The sequence below is a fragment of the Diabrotica undecimpunctata genome, chromosome 6 (genome assembly GCF_040954645.1).
Source record: "Diabrotica undecimpunctata isolate CICGRU chromosome 6, icDiaUnde3, whole genome shotgun sequence".
NCBI classification, from domain to species: Eukaryota; Metazoa; Arthropoda; class Insecta; order Coleoptera; family Chrysomelidae; genus Diabrotica; species Diabrotica undecimpunctata.
Genome location: NC_092808.1, coordinates 92,244,211 through 92,271,145, shown reverse-complemented (window position 1 = coordinate 92,271,145; position 26,935 = coordinate 92,244,211). Strand labels below are relative to the sequence as shown.

Genomic DNA, 26,935 nt, shown 5'->3' with positions numbered 1-26,935 from the left:
CGACCGTAGAGACACAACCGCTAATTATTAACCCTCAAGACGACTCGGATTCCGAAGTTGATCCTATTTATTTTGAATTTGAATAGTTTTCTAATCGTAATTATATAAGTAATAGTAGTTGTAATCGTAAGGTATTAAAGGGGAAAGGCGCAAAATGTCACCTGTCAAAACGTTCAATGTGTTTTAAATCCTATCCATTTGTTTTCAAATCCTGAGAAAACTAAAAAGCATTTTTTAAAAATTTAAAGGCAGAATAAATTATTTATTAGAATATATAAAAAGTTTCTTTTGCATGCAATATTTTCAATTAAAAATTATACTATATTTTCTCTTTTATTTTCACCCCTGTTACATAACATATTATTAAAATCAACATTGTAGAAGTTTTCAGGGACTTCCTGCCCTCAGTAATAATGTAATCTTTCATTATGCGTTTAAATTTTTCAAAAATATTTATTAGTTTTCTCCGGATTCGAAAATAATAGATACATTTAAAACACATTGGAAGTTTTGCCAGGCGACATTTGCGTCCTTTCCCCTTAATTAAATAAATGTATCTTTTACAAATGGCAAGAAACTTTTTATTTTTGAATAAAATAAATAAGTTTTATTAAAAAATACAATTTACATAAGTACAATTTAAAAAATATATTTATTTAGTTCAAATAAATGCTTCAATCATATACTCTACGACACTGGTCGGTCATCTCTAACCATTCAAAATACTCTCGTAATAGGATTATAAGGCATTGTATTCCTTCAGATACAAGGTGGGTTAGTCGAAAATATCTTAAACCGTCAGTTTCAGGTTGGTTTTTACTATTATATCGTATTACATATCCTCTCTGTATTTCAGTTCTCTAATTAGGGTTAAACTTGTAGTGAGCTATCGACAAATTGTGAACCGATTATAATAATATTTTAACCCTTGAAACCTGTTTGTTTAATTACTACTTAATTAATAAAATAAAAGTAAGACGTAAAGATATACATTTATTTTATAAAATTATGAACTCTACAATATTATTAAGCCTAATATTATTATAAACATTATATATATATATATATATATATATATATATACATATATATATATATATATATATATATATATATATATATATATATACATATAAAGAAATTAACACCTACAATTTATTACTATTTATACCTATTATAAATCGGGACCATATCCATTTTCACGGATCTAATTGTTTGATCTAATATTTTTTTATCTTTGAGGGTCTCTAATTCTTTTTCCATATTTCCTTTAGGTACATCAACTTCATCCCTCTGCTTTTGCAATGAATCTAATTTTTCCGCTAATAATGTCCAAGACTGTAAATTTGAGTAAATATCATTATATTTTTTTCGCATGCTCGAACCAAAATCTTTTATTATTGGATTTGGTAATGAATTTAAAGTAGTTGAAGCTGATGTCTGCATTTCTTCAAAGGTGGAAAATAGATCATCAATTATATCACTTGTCATCGCTAAGTCAACCTAAAACAAAGAAGTATATCAGAATAATTTATTAAAAATTCAAGATCTAGATGCTTAGACTTTACCATGTAACAGTTACATTTACATTGAAGGAAAAATGTTAGCGATAAAAATCAGGTTCCAACAAAATTTCACTTTACAGTAGACTCCCTCTATAACGAGAACTGAAATGACAGACTAACTACCTCGTTATAAGCCGATCTCGTTATATCAGACAATCATAATACTGTGCATACATATGAATCTGTAGTTTTCTAAACCATTAACTTCCTATAGTGAAGCCATTCGGAGCAATATAAGATGTTAATAAATATTGTTTGAATGGTGTTTTTGAAAAAAAGTTATTTACTTTTATTGTCAATGAAATATATTAATTCATAAAAGAAGTGTTTACTTTTATTATCAATGATATACGTTAAAACAAAAAAGCTGTACTTATATTTTTTTCCAACTACATAATGTATAAATCGTATTTTCAAGGATAACATAAACTATTGCTTCTGCAATTTTAAGAACTCTGTTATTTTTAACTGCTTTAAATGGTCCAGTATCATTCTATCATATATTTTCTAAAGATGTGAAACAGTTGTATTTATTCATTGTAAAGAAGTTTATTGCGGGCTGCAGTTAAGTTTATTGAGGGGCTGTTTGAAAAGGTATTTATTTATAGTCACGACCGGACTAAAAACGTAAAAAACACGTTTTTGGATCTTATTTTCTCCCGTTATAACCAAATTTGCCTCGCTATAGACGGTTATAGTTCAATAGAAATTTCACGGGACATCTAATGTATCTCGTTATAAGCGAAACCTCGTAATAACCGTGTTCGTTATAGAGGGAGTATACTGTATTAATAACGATATTTCATATTTATTTAGATAATTAAGGTATGAGTTAAACGGTGTTATAATTGATTCTGTACTAAATATTGGTTTAATTTCAAATTTCAAAAACTATTTGTCTCTTAATGAAAATCAGAGTAAACTATTACAAAATGCTGGTTGGTTTCTAAAAAGAGATAAACTGGTAATTGATAACCATGGGAAAAATTTGGTCCGAATTTTACGAAGATTTTCAAACAATTATAATTAACATGAGAGAAGAATTAGTCTTGACACGAGACAAAGATGATATTGATGCTATTATTGCTACAGATGAAACAGAAAAACCAAAAATTGAAATTAATAAACTTTATTGGAATGTACCTCATATTTTACCCATATTAGCGAACAATTGCGATTAAACAAAATAGTTCGTAGTAATAGAACTACCTATTAAATTTAGAAGGTGGGAATTGGTTGAGTATCCCACTTTAAATAATCCAACACGTCATATTTGGCCAGTAAAAACAACTACAAAGCTAGAAAGTCCTCGACACATTGTAGTAGCTTTCCATGATAGAATTTTTGATCCTTATCAAAATCTCAACTTAGATTTTGACACTAACCGTTTCGGAACGTTGTATGAGATGTTTGCCAATGTCCAAGAATCTTATTATCATATTAAAACTAATCAACCAATATTCAGTCCAGAAGAATTTAAAAAGAATGCCCATATAGTTCACACTGATTGTTCAAGACAAAATAAATAATTCAAAGTGAACCTGTTGTTTTGAGAATAGAGTTTGAAACTAGTAAATCTGTAAGAAACAATGTTTCCGATTATTGCTTGATATTGCATGAAAAAGAATTCTTTTACAATCCTTTAACTAAAATTGTGAGGCAACAATAAAAAGCCTGCATCATAGTCACAATGTTAGTTGTTAAAATGAAGCTGGTAATAGAAGTTCAAGGGTTTAAAATAGAAAATAATAGATTTTTAGTGAAAGAACTTGCTACTTTTAATGGAATTCAAGGGTTTAAATAGAAAATAATAAATTTTTAGTCAAAGAACTTACTGCTTTTAATGGAACACAAATTTGTCATTGTGTATTCAAGTCTCCGTTTCGCATTAGAATATTGTCTCCCTATTTACACAGACAGGCAACTTGGTTAACAAGAAATCATCACGGCATGATTGGAATTTTGGTTTTAACGCCTTTATCATTTTGCAAATATTTTAAAGGATATTACACGAAACGCCGATGCAGTTTACGTCAAAGGTTTGGAAAAGAAAAATTATTTTAAAAAATATATTGCTGTTCCTTTATACGAATTGGATGAACAACCATCATTAGAAGTTAAGGAACCTGCTTGTTTTTATCATAATAGTGAAAAATGTATTTGTGCTGTATCTAATGCATTTTGGTTCTAGCATATATATATATATATATATATATATATATATATATATATATATATATATACAAGGTGGTCCAGAATTATGTACATTAATTTCTAGAGCTGATAGTACGTCCAAAAATAAGGGTACTTCTTTATGTACACTTTTTTAGAAAACTGAATAATAAGGGAGATACAACCTTTTAAAGAGGTGAATTGAAATTCTTATTTTTTCAAATATCTTCCAAACAGTTTTGAATACGGAGTTCATATTTTGGGAGTGATTATAAGACATTAGGATAATTAATTTCATGTCACCACCTACCACATACTCTATTAATACAGGGTAGTTTTGGAGGGTAAGTGGGGGTTATTGAGTCACATGTTTTTTAATTTTTACATATTTTAAAAATTGTTTCCTTAGACTTTTCTACGCAAAAAAGGTGCTCTTGTAATATTTCGATAGATATCACCGTTTTCGATTTATTTAAACTCGAAGGTATACATGTATTTTATTGTAATCGTTACATTTCTTAATATTCATCAAGTATGCTTTGGAATTGACACTTGTGTTAGCAATAATATTACAAATTAACGGAAAACTTAATTAATACTTAACATTTAATTAATGGCGAAAATAATATTTCACAACAACTGTTCAAAATGTCCTCCATTTTGTTGAATACATAATCTAATTCTTTTATTTAGCGAACGCATTAATCCATTTAATGTTACTGGATCGTTTTGTAAATCGGTAAATACTTGTTCAATTTTGTCTCTTAACTCATTTACTGTATTAATTGGAGTGTTATACACTTTTGATTTCAAATAACTCCATACTGTAAAGTCCATTGGATTAAGATCACAACTACGAGAAGGCCAATGAATCGGTGCATTCGCACCCCGGCCTATCCACCTATCAGGGAAATGTTCATGTAACCACCTTCTACAAATTCTTGTGTAATGTGGTGTAGCACCATCATGCATGAAAAACATGTTTCTTCGTATTTGTAATGGAATATCTTCCAAAATATCATGTAAAATATTGTCTAGAAAATTGTGGTATCCTATGAAACTATTTCCTAAAGTAGCTGCCCAAACGTTTATCTTGAACGTGTGTTGGAAGTGAGTTTCCATTGTAGCCCTTGGATTTTCTTCAGCCCAGAAGTGCATATTTCTAGAATTGAACATACCTTGCCTGGTAAATGTGGCCTCGTCTGTAAACAGAATGTTGCTTAAAAAATTTGGTGCAGTTTGAACTTTATTTTGCAATACTTCACAAAAATCAACTCTAAGTGGCATATTGTCAGGTAACAATTCCTGCACCTGTCGATAGTGGTAAGGATGTAATTGCTCTTCATGCAGAACTCTTAAAACACTTTGATGGGAAATATTCGTTCTTAATCCTAACCTGCGTGTACTTATTGTGGGGTCATTTATTACAGCATCCAATATTTGCTGTTCAACGCGAACATTTCTTGCTTCTCTACAAAGACTGATCTTTGAAGAGAAAAGAAGAGAAGAGAAAAGAAAGATCTGTATTCCTTCTTTGAAGACAACCGGTTTCTCTCAGTCGTCGTTCAGTACTTACAAAAGTCCTGGCATTGGGAATATTTCTGTTCGGATACTTTTCTCTGTAGCGTCTTACAGCGGCAGCAGCATTTCGCGAACATTCCCCTAATACTAAAAGTATGTCTGTCATCTCAGAATTTGAATAGTGTGCCATATTGCGGGCAAACAAATTTAAAAATATAGCAAAAGAGACGTGTTAAACAAATTTCACTGTCGAGTACAATAAAAGTTTAGATAAAATAATTTAATTGTTATTAAACGTCACTGACAATTCATAGACTACTTGAGATTAAAGTGTTGTTGCTAACACAAGTGTCAATTCCAAAGCATACTTGATGAATATTAAGAAATGTAACGATTACAATAAAATACATGTATACCTTCGAGTTTAAATAAATCGAAAACGGTGATATCTATCGAAATATTACAAGAGCACCTTTTTTGCGTAGAAAAGTCTAAGGAAACACTTTTTAAAATATGTAAAAATTAAAAAACATGTGACGCAATAACCCCCACTTACCCTCCAAAACTACCCTGTATTAATATAGGATGTGGTAGGTGGTGACATGAAATTAATTATCCTAATGTCTTATAATCACTCCCAAAATATAAACTCCGTATTCAAAACCCTTTGGAAGATATTTGAAAAAAATAAGAATTTCAATTCACCCCTTTAAAGGGTTGTATCTCCCTTATTATACAGTTTTATAAAAAAGAGTACATAAAAAAGTACCCTTATTTTTGGACGTATTATGAGCTCTAGAAATTAATGTACATAATTCTGGACCACCTTATATATATATATATATATATATATATATATATACATACATATATATATATATATACATATATATACATATATATATATATACATATATATATATATATATATATATATATATATATATATATACATATATATATATATATATATATATATATATATATATATATATATGAAGTGATAATTTCGACCAAAAAATAATTTAAGTCGACTTTACACTACATGATTTTATCATATGACAATATCATATGAGATTTGTTGTGATTCCTCGTTTCTATGATATTTAAAAAAATCGTGTTTACACTGAATGATAAGTTATGACTTATGATATGAGTGACTATGAGGTTTTATTGATTTTTCTTTTTGTTTATGGCCATAGAGATATAAGACACAGTATAGGTAATAACTATTAGATTGGAAAATAAATCTTTGCTTACATTGGCTTCCCGAATTTTAATAATAATACGCCGGCAACAACTGCGTACAGCTAATAGTAAGAAGAAAAAGATCAGACGCCTTTGAGCTCGCAGGTGGCCGGGAAATATCAAATTTAGTGTTTATATTATACCTAATTAAAAATAATTAATACACAAACTAAACTAAAATTATGACAAAGAACTAAAGACTATAAAACACTAAACTAAGAATAAAATAAACTAAATAAATAATAAAAGAAAAATACGACAATAGCACAGATTAGTCAATAGGCTCAATATGAATGCAACAAACAATAAATAAATAAAGAATGTTGTCTCTCGGTAAGGAAATGTCGCGGAATTGACATAAGAATAAGATGCGATATTTAAATATGTTGGTGTTACCGGTATTATTACAGAAAATCATATGATTTTATCATGCGGAATAGGTGCCGTCCTATTCTCCTGTGACAAGCTATGACGAGCCGCATGACAAAATCATTTGACAACTCACACAGTGTAAACATGTAAATTTCACTCCATGACAAAATCATATGACCAATCACATGATAAATCATGTAGTGTAAAGTCGACTTTATAAATACGTTGGAATTATCGGGTAAAGCGGTCTCAAATAAAAATCTTTCTTTTTTCTACGATACTCAATATTTCGCTATTTATTTGATAGCTTCATCAGGAGTAAGCTGTAAAACAATTTGAACATTACAAAAAATCGGGTACAAATACATTTAAAAACACAGCAATTAAAAGATTCCACAAATAAAAACTGACATTGAAGTATTTGAAATATTGAATGTCAAGATGAAATTGTCATAAGCACGTTCGTTGCACCCATACGATGAATAAATTAAAATTACTTAAATGTAAAAATAAAATTAACAAAAGAAACGTTAGAAGAATGATATTTGATGGATTATTAAGATTAGTTATTAAGGTGAATGTTGGCTATTTTGAATATTTATAAATTTTGTTCAATATATTACAATATGTTACTTAACTGTCCAGTTTAATCTTGACATTCAATATTTCAAATACTTCAATGTCAGTTTTTATTTGTGAAATCTTTTAATTTCTGTGAGTGTTTTTAAATGTATTCGTACATCATTTTTTGTAATACTCAAATTGTTTTACAGTTTACTCTTGATGAAGCTATCAAATAAATAGCGAAATATTGAGTATCTTAGAAAAAAGAAAGATTTTTATTTGAGACCACTTTACCCGATAATTCCAACGTATATATATATATATATATATATATATATATATATATATATATATATATATATATATATATAAACGTTAAATATTGGGTTTACAGCAATAAAAAATGAAACGTGTACTCTTGTAAACTTTTATTCCAAGCTTTCGGACATTGGTTATGTCCTTATCAGGGAGCTACAAATGTGATGAATAGTTTGTTACCATTGGTATAATTAATTAAAAAATTCACTACTTACAAACTTAATGAGGTTTAATTAATTATACCAATGTTAACAAACTATTCATCACGTTTGTAGCTCCCTGATGAAGGACATAACCAATGTCCGAAAGCTTGGATTAAAAATTAACAAGAGTACACGTTTCATTTTTATTGCTGCAAACCCAATATTTAACGTTTACTTCTTACGTTGTCAGCAAATACTTCTGGTTCATTATATATATATATATATATATATATATATATATATATATATATATATATATATATATATATATATATATATAGAAATACTGGATATTATTGACTGTCGATATAAATAAACAACACAGTTTATTAGGGCTGCAGTCAGTAGGTTTGGCCGGGATGTTATAGAAACACTCTTTTGACTTTTGGTCGAGCTTTCGGAATTCTTTTTTTCCTTTGCCAGAATACAGGAATCTTCGAAATTAAATTCATGTTTTAAAGTTAATGCATGTTCTGTGAGCGCACATGCATTTATCTTTTTTGGTTTTTATGTCGCTGCGATGTGATATTACTCTATTGTGAAAATTACGAGATGATTCTCCGATATACACGTTTTTACAATTGGCACACGGTATAGAATAAACAACATTCGATGACTCCTGTATTGTGAAAGGATCCTATGTCTTTGTGTACAACTTCGATACCGTTTTCACATTCTTAGTTGCAATTTTTAAGCCACTAACATTTTTGAAAATGTTCAATAGCTTAGGTGTGAGAACTGGAATATAGGGTAGGCAACTATACGTTATTTTAGATTGTGGTAGCTCTGATGTGTTCTGTGTCAATGTCTGTGTCAGTTGTCGGACCTCATTCACCTCATTATTATGAAAATTTTGGTTGTCAGAAAATTGCAAAGGAAAAGGAGAACCAAAAATGAGTTTATTCAAAAGCCCTGTAGGATAAGAGTTCTCTATTTTAACTTAATTAAGATTAACTTAATGTTAATACCAAGTTTAAATATTGATTTATTTCAGATGAAAACCAGCTAGAGTCTGTAAAATCCAATGTGGTTATAGATCAACTAGATGTCACATCATTAGCTCCCAGAAAACCAGATTGGGATCTTAAAAGAGACGTTGCAAAGAAATTAGCAAAATTAGAGAAGCAGACCCAAAAGGCAATTGCGGAATTAATCAGAAATAGGTTAAGAGAAAGTAAACAAGAAGATTTGGCTGCTATTGTAAATGCTGAAGCATCGAATGTATAAACTGCAAATTTCTAATCTAACAGCCTTTTTATATTTGTTATTTGACTTTAATTATTAAAATTAAAAATAGATTTTTACTGACGATTTTTGTTATTCTAAATTCTCTATAGGACATACCAACTCTTACCCTTTCACAAAGAATAACCCACCCATATGTGATCAGTGTAACGTTCGATATTGACAGTTGAACACTTTTTAATAAATTGTGGTAAATATGATCGAGAAAGACATCCTTACAATATCCCGAACTCTCTAGCAGAAACTTTAGGTCAAGAGTATTCCTATGATCATATAATTAAATATCCAAGATCTATAAACGTTTTTCATGATTTGTAGTTATTCTATTTTGTCATTTATATTTTGTTCCGTCGTTTTCCGTCAATTTTAGATTCCCCGTTTCTCTCTTAACATCGTTATCAACGTCTGTTTTGCCTTGCAATTCTTAGAAGGCCCAGATTAAAGTAAAAATCTGGATTTTGGTTTCGTCAAAAAATCTTCGGATTTCTACTTTCGTTATTTATTATCAGATGTCGCTATAGCGTCCAAATCGAAGCCATTTTATTGTTGCTTCTTTTTCGATAGGAAAGATTGTTTTCATGTTCAGAGCTTCTGTAAATAGTCGCTCTAACGATTTCTTTTGGGATGAAATATGTATAAGCGAATATACAGATGCACTATACGTGAAATCTAATCGTATTTGTCTTTTTTTCATTTCGATATACTATTTATGACTACAAGACACCAATTCGCCAAGGTTTGCTTAGTTGAGGAGATATGTTGTGCAATGCAATTTTAGATTACTCATTTCTCTCTTTATCTTTAGCACCGTCTGTTTTGCATTGCAATTCTTAGTATGCACAGATTATAGCACAAATCACTTCAATTAACACTAGAAAAGTCAGAGCCGTCAATTTGACGGTTGAGCTTAATAAAATGGACACATTTTTTCCCAGATATTTTCGAAATAAATCAAATTGAAAATTCGCCTACAAATATTAGAGATCTAGCTTTTCATACAAAAAATGGTCATATGGGAGATTGTTGTACCTTGGTACACTTTTTTTAATGACCTGTAATTATTTTACTATTTAACGTAGCGAGTTGGGATTTAACATAGCAAATTAGCAATATGTTTCTTAAGCACAAATGTATTTAAAAGATTTAAAGAAATATATTTAAGACATAAATTTAATCATTTTTAATTTGGTGTAGAATGGACCGAGGTATAATTTGGTCTTGTACCTTGGACCTCCTAGTATTGTACCTTGGAACATAAATTCAGTTACCAAAATGATGTAAAGAGATAGTTATATCACAACTTACAATGCATAAAAATGAAAATAGTAAATAGGGTTAACATTTTCGACAAACATAAACAAACTGCTTCTTTCTGATCTAAATTTTATTCAAACGAAACTCTTAAAATTATTTTTATAAAGAAAAAAAGCAAAATTAAACATATTTATGGTCATTCAACGTCATATTGTCCAAAACTTATTCAAAATCTCAACATTTCAGCTTGACGAGCTGTTCCACTAACGTAAATTGGAGGGGGTAATTTTGCAATTACATCTTCTTCGAGAAAATTAAAGCTTGTAGTTGCCTCGTTGAAGAACTTATCGGTGTTTTTATACCGACGTAAATATTTTAGTTCGTTTTCGTCGTCACAATGTATTATTTCAGTTAAATAATAACGGAACCTTTTTTTCCCCTGAACTTTCAACAACAGCATTTCCAAACTTGTTCTCCAGCAGTGTTGCTTCTTCCTCTCTTTGAATATGCTCCTTCCAATTTTCTTCGTCACTGCTTTCACTGCTAAGGGATAAGTTTTCATATTCGGATTCTGAACTTGATAATAATTCCTTCTTGGTGTCCTTAGAAGTAAAAGTTTTTCTTCGTTTTGATAAACTCTTTTTCGTAGAATTTCCAAAAACTTGCCTTTTAGTATTTTTAAGAGTAGTTGGTTTAACTTTTTTTAACTGTGATATTTCATATTTTTCGGGAGTGTCTGTCAATATGCGAGATTTCCCTCGTAGTCTTCCTCCACTGACCTTTTTTCGGGGAGGTGCTTTAGGAAATGGACGTAGCATTTCTGGAGTAACAGCAAAAGATGTCGAAGGAGAATTAATTTGGTTTCGGTTATTTATAATACTACAACCGTTTGCGGTCTGATTAGCTAAAGCAACACTTGAACAGGCTACAACATTACATGAACCATTTGAAGTTTTCGATTGAACATCAAAGTTCTCGGTACTTTCAGATTGAGCATTAACACCATTGTTGTTGTTTTCTAGTGGAAATAATAAAATAGTCGAAACATAAGAGGTGAGAAATTCGTGTTCTTGGAATATGTCTTCATTAAGGGTATAAAGCCCCGATACTTCAAATCCTTTAAGAATATTCGATGGACAAAAAGCTTTTGGAAATGCTTTCCCTATTAACTCTGCGACGTCGTAAATACTTTATAAAATAGGCTGCCCTGGGTTCATAAGCATCCATTCACTACAAGCTGTATTGTAATACGTTTTTAATGGCCCAAAGACAGTCCTATCGAGCGGCTGAAGCTTGTGGCTTGTGTGAGGATGGAAAGTAACCAATGTTATGCCATTGTTTTGACAAAACTGAATCACTGGTATATTAACGTGACTATCATGGTTGTCAAGAAGTAAAATAACTAGGTCTTCAATAGATGGTTGTACATGACATTTAAAATTCTTCAGGAACTGCAAAAAAAAGTGACTCATTAGACCAGCCAGATGAATTGGCACCTCCAAACACCATCATAGGTGGAATATGAGTACCAGAGGCATTTACTGCCGCAATTACGGTAATATTATGTCCTCTTTCTCCACTTGTCATCTGTCCAAGTTGTTTTATGCCTTTTAGACTAATTATTTTAGGAGGGATATGGACGGTTGTAAAACCAGATTCATCACAGTTCCAAATTTTGTGGCGAAAATTCATTTCGAGACAGAGCTTTCTTGTAATTTGTAAAAAATGAGCTGACATTGGCTTTATTAAACGAGGTGGATCTTGCTAGGCTTGTAGGCTCCGGTTTTCGAAGTGATAATTCTACTGTGTAAAACAATAAACCTCCATTCTTGTCAAGCCATAGTGAAGGCGTGCTGCTGTTATTAAATAATCTTTCAAACTATTTTCTTCTTCAGTTGAAAAAACTTGTTGAGTTTTATTGCTCGCTTCACAACAAAACTCCGCCGTACCTTCTAAATTTTTATGTTTAGTCATGTGCCTAATAAGTGTTGTTTTAGATACATTATAACAGCGAGAAGCTTCCCGTATGGACAATTCACCATTGAGAGCTTTTTCTACTGCACACTTGATATTGTTTGGATTCATAGGTCGTCTTTAATTTCCGCTTTTGCTGCAAGGCATGATTACCTTTATTCTGAAAAAGAAAACTTAGTTTAGTATTTATTTAAAAAAGTATACTTATACGTATATAAAAACAACACAAAATCAGATAATAAAATAATTCAAAAATTATGGCATTGTACGTTACCTGTACAACTTTTTTCCAATTTGTTCGATCTTCCATCTACCTAGGGTCAAATGGAATGTTCATTTTCCGAAGATCTGCTTGGATGTTATCTCTCCATCGCATTCTGGGACGTCCGAGTGGTCTTTTGACTGTGGGAATCTCCTCCCATACCAGTTTTACAAGTCTCTCGTTATGCAGTCTGTGCACGTGGCCTGTCCATCTTAGTCGCTGTGATTTAATTTCTTGGACAATATCGGCGTCATTGTATAGTGCTTTTAATTCGATATTGGTTCTGATCTTATACTGGTTTGTGGTGATGTCATGGTGAGGTAACCTAACCTAACCTAAGTCCGAGGTACAAAGTGGTGACGTCCTGATTTTTTATTAAATAAAATATGTGAACAATATACTTTTAAGAACAACTATTTATGGCAAATAAAAATGTAAACTACAATTTATAATTAGGCATAAAATTGAGTACAAATTACTTACCATCAGATAGGATGATTGCAGATTTAAAATAAACTAAATTTTTACACAACTACACCAAAATAAACATAAACAACACTGGTCATCCAAATATTCATTCATAACGTTCAAATAGCACTTTATCGCCCTCTATGACCAGTGGGAACAATTAGCTATTGCCGGTAACCGTTAAATCCTTTCTTTGTAGTAGTATATTAACAAGTGCACCAAGGTACATGCTTACCCAAGGTACAACACCTTCCCCTACTCTACAAAAATTACTTTTTGGGCTAAAAACACGAAACTCTGTTGATAAACGATTTAAGTTCAATATAAATCAAGCTTAATTTTCATTACAATCTAATGTTATTATGAGAGGACAAAAAGTAGTTATACCTACTAAATTGAGAAATAAAATTTTGACAGAATTACATACTGCATTTTTTGGCATAGTCAGAATAAAATCTTTAGCTCGTAGTTATTGCTGGTGGCCTCGCATAGACCAGGATATTGAGCCACTTTGTAAAAATTATTTAGAATGTAATAAGCATAAGAACAACCCAACCAAAAGTAACTCTCATATATGGGAGCCACCAAAATTTTGCTTTGAAAGAGTGCATGTTGATTACGCTGGACCTTTCAATGGAGGTTATTATTTTATATTAGTAGATTCCTTGGCCTGAAATTCATTTTACAAAAAATACTACTACAAAAACTATTATTGAAATTTGCCGAAAGATTTTTGCAACTTTGGGTATTCCTAAAGTTTTTGTTACTGACAATGGTAGACAATTCGACTCTCATGAATTTAGAAGTTTTATGAAAGATAATGGAATTACACAAAAATTTACTGCATCCTACCATCCAGCAACTAATGGACAGGGGGAGAGATATGTCCAAACACTAAAAAATTGTTTAGGGACTATGAGAAGTGAGGCAATTGACAGGGAGTTCGAATTATGTAAGTTTCTTTTGGATTACCGCAGAAGTCCACATACAGTTACAGCCAAAAGTCCTTCACAACTTATGTTAGGAAGACAAATAAGTAATAGATTAGATTTACTTAAACCTTCGTGTAGTGATAGAGTTACCTATGCTGACAAAAGTCTAAGAAACTTTGATATAGGAACTAGGGTTTCAGTGAGATTATTTTCATTCTAAATGGCAATTTAGCAAAATTGTACTCAGATTACGGTTATTACATTATTTAATTCAGTAAGATGATGGTAGAACCTGAAAACGTCATGTAAACCAAATACGACAAATTGGGGAATATACACCATCGCAAAATAATCAGACATGTTACGTTCCAGATACCATTACTCACAATTTGGTAGCAAGGGAGGCATCCATTCCAGAGCGCAGTGTCTCATCACCACCTATCTAAGTGACTATCGAGGAATCGGAAATTTTAAATAATATGGAAAGTTCCAATATTGTACCTGGAGATCAAACTAAATCATGGTCAAGGGAGGAGGTGTTATGTTCATGAAAAACTTCCTAACAAGAAATGTAAGTTGGTATGACACTGAAGGATGGCGGTCACTCGAGGATTCATAAAAAGATGACGTTTGCATACTTTTCCAAAATAAAACATTTTTACATTATTAAATTACGTTATTACAATATTAATGAGGTGATTAATTAAAATTGCGTCTTTCAAATACGAAAGACACTACAAAATAAAAATTAGTCAAAAAACAATAAAATACTTTTACTAAAAATTAATACCTTCGTTTTCTTCCATAAGCCGACTTCTGCCTAACGTTTCATCCAATCTCCATTGCATTGCTGCTAGTGACTTCTTTAATAAATTTTTCATTATTTCTTGATATTCATTTAGAAGATTTGGACCAGAACATTTAACCACGGATCTGTTAGCTCCGAAAAGCTTCTTCTTTTCTTCTTCTTCTTCTCCTGCTCCCCATCATTTATCCATTTTTTCCTTTTACCTAGCCCTGTGGACTCTTCATTTGCTAGAAACAGCTTTGCTGTTACTAGCTTGTAATTGGACCCGATGTTTGATGTTGGATCTGTCATCACAGATTTTAATTGTCATCACTCTCAGTTCTTCAGTATGGACTATGTAAGCGACCACGCTCTTTGCATTTCTTTCTGTGGCGACAAATGTGAATTTGTCCTTTAAATCTTGTTTCCATAACGTGTTTGCTATTAGGAGTCTATTTCTTCTACAGAAAGAGATCATTGCGGTCCCGTTCCTGTTTTTTCTTTCTTCGCCATACACCCCTATACACCCTTCACCTTCATTCGTATCCCTACCTACTCTCGCATTGAAATCTCCTAAGATGACAATATTATTGGTGACTTTTCTCACGTCGTTCAGTGTTATTTGTAGGCATATGTAAAATTGTTTGGTTTCTTCTTCCGGTGACCCTGGTGTTGAATAAAGGTGGTTTGTAATTCAAGTTTTAGTGTCACCGTAATTATCCTTGGATTAACGTATTTAAAGTGGGTGACTTTGTGCTCCAGTTCTTTGGCGATTACGACTCCTACTCCCTTTATTCCTTTTCCGTCAGTTTGAATACCCGAAAAATACAATATGTATTTATTTAAGTTGACCTTGTCTCGGTGTTTCTTCTTGGTTTCGCTGAGAACTAAAATTGTAATGTTCCTTTTGTCCATTTCTTCACATATATGCGCACCACTTTTTTCTTAATTCCATTCACATTCCAGGTGCCTATTTTTAGTCCTTGTTTTGAATAGGTAGCAGGAGTTGAAGAAGAAGGGACTGAATAAGAAGATCCTGAGCTTTTGCCTAAAAATATCCTATTATTAATATGAAAGTTACAATAATTGTACCTAATTATCTTTTATCTTTTCTACCTCTATTTTTGTATACTCCTTTGATTGTAATGAAAATTACATTTTATATTTGATTGTTTAATGTTTGCGAAAACAGTATTTTAAAAAATAGAAATGAAGTTTTTAAGTGGTAATGTTTTTTTAAGACCTGATATGAACATCATATTTAACATAGACACAAGAAAGCCACAAAAGCTGTTTCAGAACCTTTTTGAACAACCTGTGTGGGCCTAGTGTTACAAAAGATTTTAGGAGGTTAGTTAAACTTTACAAGAAATTGGCTCATGCAGAGAATTCCATCCAATTTCTACGACGGTGGCGGGACAACAACATTATCCCCAAAGGCTTGAAACTAAGGCCATCCCTATTCAAGCAGAAGATTGAGTTCATCGCAAAACTTATTTAGCCATAATAATGATTCAATATCACAGGTTTAATTTTTCTACATTAACCCTAGAACAACAACGTAATCGCTGTGTATTAACGCGCTTCTGTACATACAACACTTGAATATCCAGTACCAGTACCTTTTAGTTCAGTGACAACGATCACGCAGACAAGAGGGTACGTGCAAATAATTTTTTGAAGCTATGAAATCTGAGCGATTTGTCGTATACGACGTCACTTTGTTATTACGTGAAAAATAAATTTTTATCAGGAAATTTTTTTATTCGTATATCAGGTAAATACCAGTACAACCCCAACATGAACAATCTTTATAAAAAAAGCGACCTTTAACCCATGATGAAATTGAGAAGTTGCTTTTGGATGACACCGACGGTGGTGACATATGTATTGAGAGTGAGGAAAGCGAGACTAAAGATTTGGAGGAAACTGAAGATTATGTGGAAGATGAATTTGATGCACGTAATTCAGAAATTTTGACAGAAGAAGCGGTAGAAAGTCCAGAACCAACTACAAGTATAGATAGTCTGCAACATAACACAACAATTTATTCAAAGAAAGGTCACAAATGGTATCCAAAACCTTTTCATTCTAAAAATACAAGAACATTTCGGCACAATTTAATTACTCATCTTCCTGGACCAAAAGGAGCAGTTCAAAATGAAAAGAATATAGACAAATTGTGGCAGTTATTTTTTACAGACGATATATTAGAAATTTTTGTGACGTACACAAATTGTGAAATAGGCATTAAAAAAAGCTCGCTTTCGTTCTGAACAACGTTATCTTCAACCAACAAACCTCGTTGAAATTCGCGTTTTATTAGGATTGCTTTATCTCAGTGGTGTCTTGAAATCTTCAAATCTTACGACTAACGATTTATGGTCTAAGCAGTTTATTCCGCCTGTTTTTAGAGCTACGATGTGCAAACATCGTTTTGAATTTTTAATATCATGCTTTATGTTTGATGATAAAACCACAAAATTAACAAGAAAGGCAACAGACAAATTTTCTGCTGTTAGAGAAGTTTGGGATATCTTCGAGGGCCGTTGTAGGCAGATGTACACCCCGGCCGATTATGTCACCATTGATGAAAGTTTGTTAGGTTTTAGAGGTAGATGTCCATTTAAAATGTACATTCCTAATAAACCTGACAAATATGGGCTCAAAATAGTAACAATGTGTGATTCCAAGACATATTACATGTGTTCAGTCAAGCCTTACGTAGGAAAAGAAGCCTGTTGTTCAAAATATTCAATTCCAACACAATATGTACTGCATCTTACAAGTGATATATATGGAACCAATAGGAATTGCACCATGGATAACTGGTTCAGTTCGTATCAAGTATCGGAAGTATTAAGAGAAAAAGGCCTTACTGTAGTGGGAACGTCTAGAAAAAACAAGCCAGAAATACCACGACAACTAATTGAAACAAAAGAAAAACAAGTTTCATCATCTCTATTTGCTTTTGATGAGAAAAACACTTTAGTGTCATTCGTTCCAAACAAAAAAAAATAATAAAAACGTCATTCTTTTATCGTCTATGCATACTCAAGATGATGTAGATAAATAATCGAAAAAGCCAGAGATAATCTTGTTCTACAATAGTGCAAAAGGTGCAGGGGCGGACTAAGGCCTAGGCACGTGCCTAGGGCCCGTAATTTTTGAGGCCCGAAAATTAAGTTTTTAATTTTAATTAATTATTCAAGTGGAATGCATTAAAAAAATTTGTAAGAGCAAACACTTGAGTATTAAATCTATTTGTGACACTAGGTGGTCTGTTCGTTCCGTAGCTGTGAAATCCTTGAAGGAAAATTATGAAGAAATTAAACATTGGTTACGTCATTTCTCCTTAAACAAAGATGAAAATCCAAAAACAAGGTCCGAAGCTGCCGGTTTACACAAAAAACTTGATACATTTGAGTATGTACTTAATGTACTTAATATATGCACAAAGATTTGAGAGATAATAAATGCTTCAAACAAGACTCTTTAACAAAAAGACGAATACATAAATACAGCAGTTTTAGTATATTATGATTCATTGATAGATTTCATACAAACCGTTAAAGATGATTTTGACAATTTGAAAAAAGAAACAGAAAAATAAGATATTGCATTATACTAATGATAAACAACGACAGAAAATACGAAAACTATGTCATGAAGAAATTCCAGAATATGAAATAAGATTCAGTGGCAAAGATCATTTTAAAGTTAATATTTTATTTGTTGCATGCGATTCTTTACTGATCGCATAAAGATCTGAAGGGTATTAAACTATTAACAATAAATTCAAAACAATTTTTCATGATAGTAGTGATGTTAGTGTTTCTTCAATAGAGGAATTAAAATAATATGAACTGGATTAAAACCTAGCAGTACTGAAGCACTACAATTTACGACCTTTATAAGTAAAGAAAATATTATTTAGCCTATATCCATGTGGTCATTTATTGAGGAAAATATTATTATTGCAACATTCCCAAATTTAAACACAATTCAAATCATTTATTTCCCTTCCCATCAGTAATCCAAGCAGTGAAAGATTCTTATTAGTAGAATACAAAATTTTACATTCCACCAACAAAAATTAAATAGTTTATCATGACTTTATATAGAAAGAGTTATTAAATATCTAATCAATCTAGGTATATTTGTTTTAATAAAGCATGTTTATTTAATTTTATTAGGTTGAAACCAAAATACCAAATGCAAAGTATGTGTTATGACTGAAAAATAGGCCCGGAATTACAGTGTTGCCTAGGGACCGCTTTAGCGTTAGTCCGCCACTCCACTGAAAAGGTGGTATAGATACGTTTGATCAACTCTGCCATTTAACAATAGTCGCCAGAAAAACTTGCAGATGGCCATTGCAAATTTTTAGGTCTCCTCAGAGCGGTATAGCCACTGCTCTGAACCAAAACAAAAATCTTTCCCGTCCTAGACAATAGTTATCAAAATAACTATATACGGACGTAACTACGCCATCTAAAAACAAAAAGAGAAATCAAACGATTTCTAACTGGCGAAACCGAATTCAAGTTTTAGAAGGCAAGGCATTCAAATTTTGCAAGTTTTAGAAGGCACGTGGTAAAAATTTGAATTCGGTTTCGCCAGGTAGAAATCGTTTGATTTCTCTTTTTGTTTTTTAGATGGCTTAGTTACGTCCGTATATAGTAAAGTTATTTTGATAACTATTGTCTAGGACGGGAAAGATTTTTGTTTTGGTTCAGAGCAGTGGCTATACCGCTCTGAGGAGACCTAAAAAGTTCGAAATACGTATAAGCGGCTTGTCGCTGCCCTGTATCGAAACAAAAATCTAATACTGTCATTATGTTTTATATAGGAGAAACTGAATTCACTACGAATTTTGACCATGATGAACGGCATGTGATATGCAATTTTAGATTCCCTTGTCGAGTAATTTATCGGAATTTGAATTCGGTTTCACCAGGTAGAAATCGTTTGATTTCTCTTTTTGTACTATTATACGTTATTACCACAGTCCTGATACTGAAGTTACTATGGTCACTATGGAAGGCGCATAGGAGGAACATAAAGCGGAGCATACACCGGGGCATAGCAGCAAGATCGGCAACAAATTTAGACGTTAAATTGGTGAGTCTGCATATTATCTATTTTTATTGCACTTCCTTACGCGCATAATAATATACCAGGTAATTTATTCATTATTGATTATTATTTTTATGACTTTTCATGATAATTTTGCTTATATTTTTGTATGGATAATTTTTACTTTATTAACTTTTTGGATTTTAATGGATATTTGATGATCTTATATTTCTGAGTGATGATCTTCTCGAATTTTATCGTACTACCAGTTGGGAAGATTTTGTTAGAATACTTGATACCATTACGCAGGATATAGCTAAACAAAGCAAAAGAGTGTTGAAAAAGAAGATACCTAAAAGCAAGGAGGTAAAGATTGAGGTAACGATACAGTTAATTGAAGCATATAATAGATTCGTACACCTCATAACCAAAAATTGGAAGGCCTTAACCGATATTCAGAGAGACACTTGTAGGAGATACTTTAGTAAAAACTGAGATAAAGTCATACGATCGTTCCAAGCCATAAATGCCAGAATATTAGTTCCTAATCTAATAACTCAACAGATTAACAAAATATAGAGGAAGAACAAAGCGACACGGAACAAGAAGAAACCATGGCTCTTACTATCAATGAATGTTTAAATATTTTAAGTAAAATTTTACCGAGTGAGTTCGATAGAAGTACAGGCAAACTACAACCCTTCTTAGACGCTCGAAATTTTGGAGAAAATAGCAGTAGGGCATGAGGAAACAGCGATAACCCTCATAAAAACAAGACTAACAAATAAAGCCAGAAATTTAATAACCACAGAAGACACTATTTTAGATATACAGGCAACACTGAAGAGAGAACTAAAAGGTGACACCCCGAAAATGGTGATAGCTAAACTCGGAAAAAGGAAACAAGGACATAGGGATGCAGCTGTATAGGTATCTGAGGTTGAGGAACTAGCTGAACAACTAAAAGTGACATACATAGTAGAGGGAATGCCAGGAGATTTGGCTAAGAAATACACAACAGAGGCAGTAGTGGCCACAATGAAACGTAATGCCAGCACAAACAAAGCCAAGCTAATATTAGAGGCAGGCAACTTTACAACCCCACAAGAGGTAATGTCAAAATTTTTATCGATAGATACAACAGAAGACAACGCACATGGAAGAGTGTTAAATCATAGAACATACTTTAACAACAAAAGAGGAAAATTCCTGCACAAAAGAGGATATCATAATGGATATGACAAGTGAAGAAGACCAAATTTATCTCAACAAAACGCTTTAACAAGAGATCACCGTCCACATGAACAGACAGGGTACAGACAATTCAATAATCAAGCACATAGAGGAAATTCAAGAGGATTCAACGGAAATGTACGATTATTAGAACTAGAGGAGTCAGCAGAAATCAGAAAACCCACAGTTGGGGTTTTGAACAACCAATTTTCATATAAGACGGATGAACAGATGACAGAGTTAGAATACTATATCTACAACTTCGACTTAAACCTAACAAACTTGGTAAGAATAAAAACAGGAATCTTAGGATTAGTAAATACATTTATTATAGACACAGGAGCGGATGTACGACCAAATACAAAAGCAAGAATAAAAGGAGTAACTCAAGGAAAACTGCAAACAATGTGAGAAATCGAAACTACGCTAGATGTAAGTGGCAATCTTTTTGTTCATACCTTCCAATTGGTAGAAAACAACTTTCCTATTCCAATGGATGGAATAATTGGAAGAGATTTTATCACAAATTATTAATTCATATTAGACTACGCGAATTTATATATACACATCAAGAATCATAGAAACTATTACATCAGTACCAATATTTTGGTTACTGTAGACGATAACACAATTTTAATAGTCATAGTCATCTTTATTGATCCTTTAAGACATTCAAAATAAATGTATAGGATACGTCACTACAGAATTTGGTATAAAAAACATTAGTGTGTATAATACAATATTCACAGTGTAAAAGAAATTGACAAAACCTAAAATATATAAAATAACATTTTTACAAGTAAAATATGAAGCTATTGCAGTTTGTCCTCAAGATATTCATTTATAGAATAATATGCTTTTCTTAAGAGTAAATCTTTAACATTTTTTTTTTAAATTTAGAGATAAGTGGTATTTCTTTCACAGTTTTTGGCAAATGATTGTATAAGATCAGTCCCATATATCTGAAGCAATTTTGAAATTTGGATGTTCTGTGTTTAGGAACTCGTAAAGATTCAGCACTTCTTGTATTGTAGTAGTGATTGTCTGAATTTACTGGAAATGTATTGATTTCCTCTTTGACATAAAGTAAACATTTATAGATATATAGGCAGTAGAAAGTTAAAATTTGATGTTTAATAAAAACTGGTTTACAAGACTGTTGATAATCCAAATTAAAAATTTTACGGATAATTTTTTTTTGGTTAATGAACACTTTGTTACTATCTACTGAGTTCCCCCACAAAATTACATTGTAGCACATGTGGCTGTAAGCAAGGCTATAATAAACGTTCATTAATGCCGAGATGGGTAGTGTGTTTTTAATTCTAGATATAGCATAAAAAGCTTTATTCAATTTCATGTTCACTGAATTCACTTGCTCTGACCATTTGAGATTACAATCAATGAATACACCCAAAAACTTTGTAGAGTGAGTGGAAGATAACATATTGTTTCTATCGTAGATGGTTAAGATATAGTCATATTTAGATGAGTTGTATGAATGAAAATAAATAATTTGCGTCTTGTCAATGTTTAATATTAGTCTGTTGGTATTACACCAGCGTATAAAGCAGTCAACAACAGTCTTCATTGTCATTTTTAATTCCTCTAGTGTACGTGCAGAGACTATTAACGAGGTATCATCAGCAAACATTGATATTATAAGTGCCCTTATGTGATCTGGTAGGTCATTAATAAAAATTAGGAATAATAATGGTCCCAGCACGGATCCCTGTGGTACTCCTTTATTTGTCGTGTATGGTTCTGAGCTTGATTCTTTCATCTTAACAACACTCTTCCTGTCACTTAAGAAATTTATTATCCATTCTAGAAATATCCCTCTAAAACCAACGTTATATAATTTATTGCGAATAAATGTTATATCTAAGCAGTCAAAAGCACGTGATAGATCAAAAAATAGTCCTGCCACGTGGTTTCTACTATCTAATTAATCATAAATACGCTCAAACAAGCTGCATGCAGCCGTGAGTGTTGACTTTTTTGATCTAAAGCCGTGTTGGGTTGGAGTTAATAAATTGTATTCTTCTATAAAATTTAACATTCTGTTGTATACAACCTTCTCTATTACTTTTGAAATTATGCTAAGGACAGATACTGGTCTATAATTTGAAATATCATGAGGGTCATTCTTTTTGAAGATTGGAATAACTTTTGCCATTTTAAATATGGATGTAATACCACCCAGATGTGAAGTTTACAGAACAGTTCAATATTTTCAAACATTAAAGGCGGATAGACTAGTAGAACAACAGGAGATACTACCTAGAATATTCATAGCGAGAGCGATAATATCAAGAAATAACTCATACATCAAAATTTTAAATACAACTTACGAAACCGTTATGATAGAGACGGGTTCAATCAAAACAGTAGACATGAAATTGTTCAAAGTATACAGATTAATCAATGACAGCAAGGACAGGAAGAAAGATATAAGGGAAACATTAAAGCTAGATATCCCGGAATACAAACGAGATAAATTAGTATCGTTATGCGAAGATTTTGCAGATATATTTGCATTAAGACATGACATGCTAACATACAACAACTTTTATGAACAAAAATTGAGAGTAAAGGAACACACACCAGTTTACATAAAGAATTATATGACACCACATTCGCAAACAGAAGAACTCAATAGACAATTACAACAATTAAGCGACCAAGGAATTGTTGAGCCATCGAGATCAGAATACAACAACCCGGTCGTGCTAGTGCCGAAAAAGGCTATAGATGGAAACAAAGCATGAAGATTATGTATAGATTTCAGACAGCTAAACAAGAAACTAGTCACAGATAAATTTCCATTACCAAGAATAGACTCAATATTAGACCAACTACGGAGAGCAAAATGGTTCTCAGTAATAGACTTAATGTCAGGGTTCCACCAGATACCATTAGAAGAATCATCAAGGAAATACACATCTTTTAGTATGGAAAAAATAGCATTCCAATTCACCAGACTACCTTTTGGACTAAACATAAGCCCAAATAGCTTTTCAAGAATGATCTCAATAGCATTTACAGGTTTAACATCAGAGAAAGCATTTCTGTATATGGATGACAGTGGTGGGAGGAATAACAGAAAAACATCATTTAGACAACTTAAAAAAGACATTTCAGATATGTCGGAAATTTAATTTGAAGCTAAACCCAGAAAAATGTCAATTTTTCAGAAGAGAGGTTACATATTTGGGACACGATATTTTGCAGGAAGGAGTATCGCCAGATAAAGGGAAATATTCAACAACAGAGAAATACCCGACACCGAAGACAGCGGACGAAGCTAAAAGGTTTGTAGCATTTTGTAACTGCTACATAAGTTTTATTCCGAATTTTGCAGAGATATACCTGTAAACAGATTGTCGAGAAAAGGAGTAGAATTTTTTTGGTCGCAAGATTGTGAAGAATCATTTAAGAAACTTAAATCACCTTTGATAAAACCACCAATTCCCAAATGCCCAGACTTCGACAAGCAATTCATACTAACAACAGACATCAAATGCGAGCTGCTCAGCAATTTTAAGTCAGAACTATGACGGAACAGATTTACCAATAGCTTACGCATCGCGCAGCTTCAACAAAGGAGAGCTTAACAAACTTATAATAATTAAGGAGTTACTTGCAATCCATTGGGGGGGAATCAACCATTTCAATTGTTATTTATATGGATCACCAATATTCTTGATAAAAACCAATCATAAACCACTAACGCACCTATTTTCAATGACAGAACCTACCTCGAAACTCACGAGAATCAGGTTAGATTTAGAATATGACTTTGATATAGGGTATATAAGAGGGAAAAATAATTACGCGGACAGTCTTTCGAGAATATCAATGAACCAGCTGAAAGACTTATACATAGACAACACTCATATCTTAGCTATAACCAGAGCTCAATCAAAGAAAAAAGCTGAAAGTGCAGAGCACAGGGAGATAGAAGAGGAAATTATATTACAGCATAAAACCCACAAGCAAACAGTAAGAAAGCTACTAAATAATATGGAGGCGCATAGACTACCAATTTTGTCTTTTAGAGCAAACCAAGTCTCACCAAGACTGAGCATTCGGGTCAGAAACAAAATCAAATGCAACAAGAGCATGACCATGGGATTTAATCACTTTGATTTAGGTCAGTTGTTGGTACAGCGTCTTGATCAGCTAGCGGTAGAGAATGCAATAAGTAAAGCAAATATATATATATATATATATATATATATATATATATATATATATATATATATATATATATATATATACATACATATATATATATATATTCGAGAAAAGGAGTACGACCGTCAATCCAAAATAAACTAAGGTACACTCGAAGAGTGGTGGGTTTTTCGGTCAAAGTGGAGAAATAAAAGACAAAGAAGGTGGCTACTTCATCTATTTATTGAAGACGTTTCGCTTTCTGCTCAGAAAGCATCATCAGTTCATCTAAAAAGAACAATATGAAACCAAACATTCATAGAGAAGTTACAACAAAAGTGTGTTACCTTACAAAGACATGTAGCAGTCAATGATGTTAAAAATATGAAAAAGCTTACGAAACTGGACATTCAGAGTTAACGTTGTATAAAACAATTAATTGAAACTAGGTATAGTTTGCAATTTAACAAAATTAGCACAGCAAAAGAACATGTGATAAACATACATGTATATAAAAAAGTTATTATAAAAACTTAAGTAAAAAACATTAAGGTTTATTTTAAAGTGTAAAGAACTAGAAAGATCATAAGAAGTGCATTCTTATGATCTTTCTAGTTCTTTACCCTTTAAAATAAACCTTAATGTTTTTTACTTAATTTTTTATAATAACTTTTTTATATACATGTATGTTTATCACATGTTCTTTTGCTGTGCTAATTTTGTTAAATTGCAAACTATACCTAGTTTCAATTAATTGTTTTATACAACGTTAACTCTGAATGTCCAGTTTCGTAAGCTTTTTTATATTTTTAACATCGTTGACTGCTACATGTCTTTGTAAGGTAACACACTTTTGTTGTAACTTCTCTATGTTAAAAAAAAAAAAGAAGTTAAAAATGTGTGTTACCTTACAAAGACATGTAGTAGTCAATGATGTTAAAAATATGAAAAAGCTTACGAAACTGGACATTTAGAGTTAAAGTTGTATAAAACAATTAATTGAAACTAAGTATACTTTACAAATTAACAAAATTAGCACAGCAAAAGAACATGTGATAATTATACATGTATATACAAAAGTTATTATAAAAACTTATGTAAAAAACATTAAGGTTTTTTTTTATGTGTAAAGAACTAGAAAGATCATGAGAATGCACTTCCAACAATTTATTTATAATCAGTTCAATTTTAATTTTGACTTTAGGTAACATTATTGAATTATTTAAGATTAATATAGTAATAAAGATAAAAAATGTAGTTACCTGTCTTAAGCTTACTGAATCTCGCAGGTAAATGAATTTACAGGTCATGGTCATTGTAAACACTTTAACCATAGAATAATCTTGTTCTCTGCTTTAACACGCTTTAACACCCACGCAAACAACGTGAATAGATATGGCCTTGAGGAGGTCAAAATGACAGTTGACAGAACAGCAAGGCAAAATACCAACCTCTAATACAATAGAGCGGTATAGTTCGTCCCAAACCCTTCTTCCAGTGCGTCATAGTTGATCGAATTCTCTCTAACACATTAAGCTAGAAGTGACAGAAAAAAACGT

The 26,935-nt window shown here is 31.8% G+C and overlaps 1 long non-coding RNA gene across 1 annotated transcript; it reads right to left on the bottom strand.

Annotated features, from left to right (window-relative positions):
- Window positions 1-1,087: 1,087 nt before the first annotated feature.
- LOC140442723 (uncharacterized) lies at window positions 1,088-26,736 on the bottom strand. The gene is made up of 3 exons (XR_011951125.1): window positions 26,639-26,736; window positions 14,889-15,933; window positions 1,088-1,503 (listed from the first exon to the last, which is right to left on the bottom strand). It is a non-coding gene; the product is annotated as an uncharacterized lncRNA (long non-coding RNA).
- Window positions 26,737-26,935: the final 199 nt, after the last annotated feature.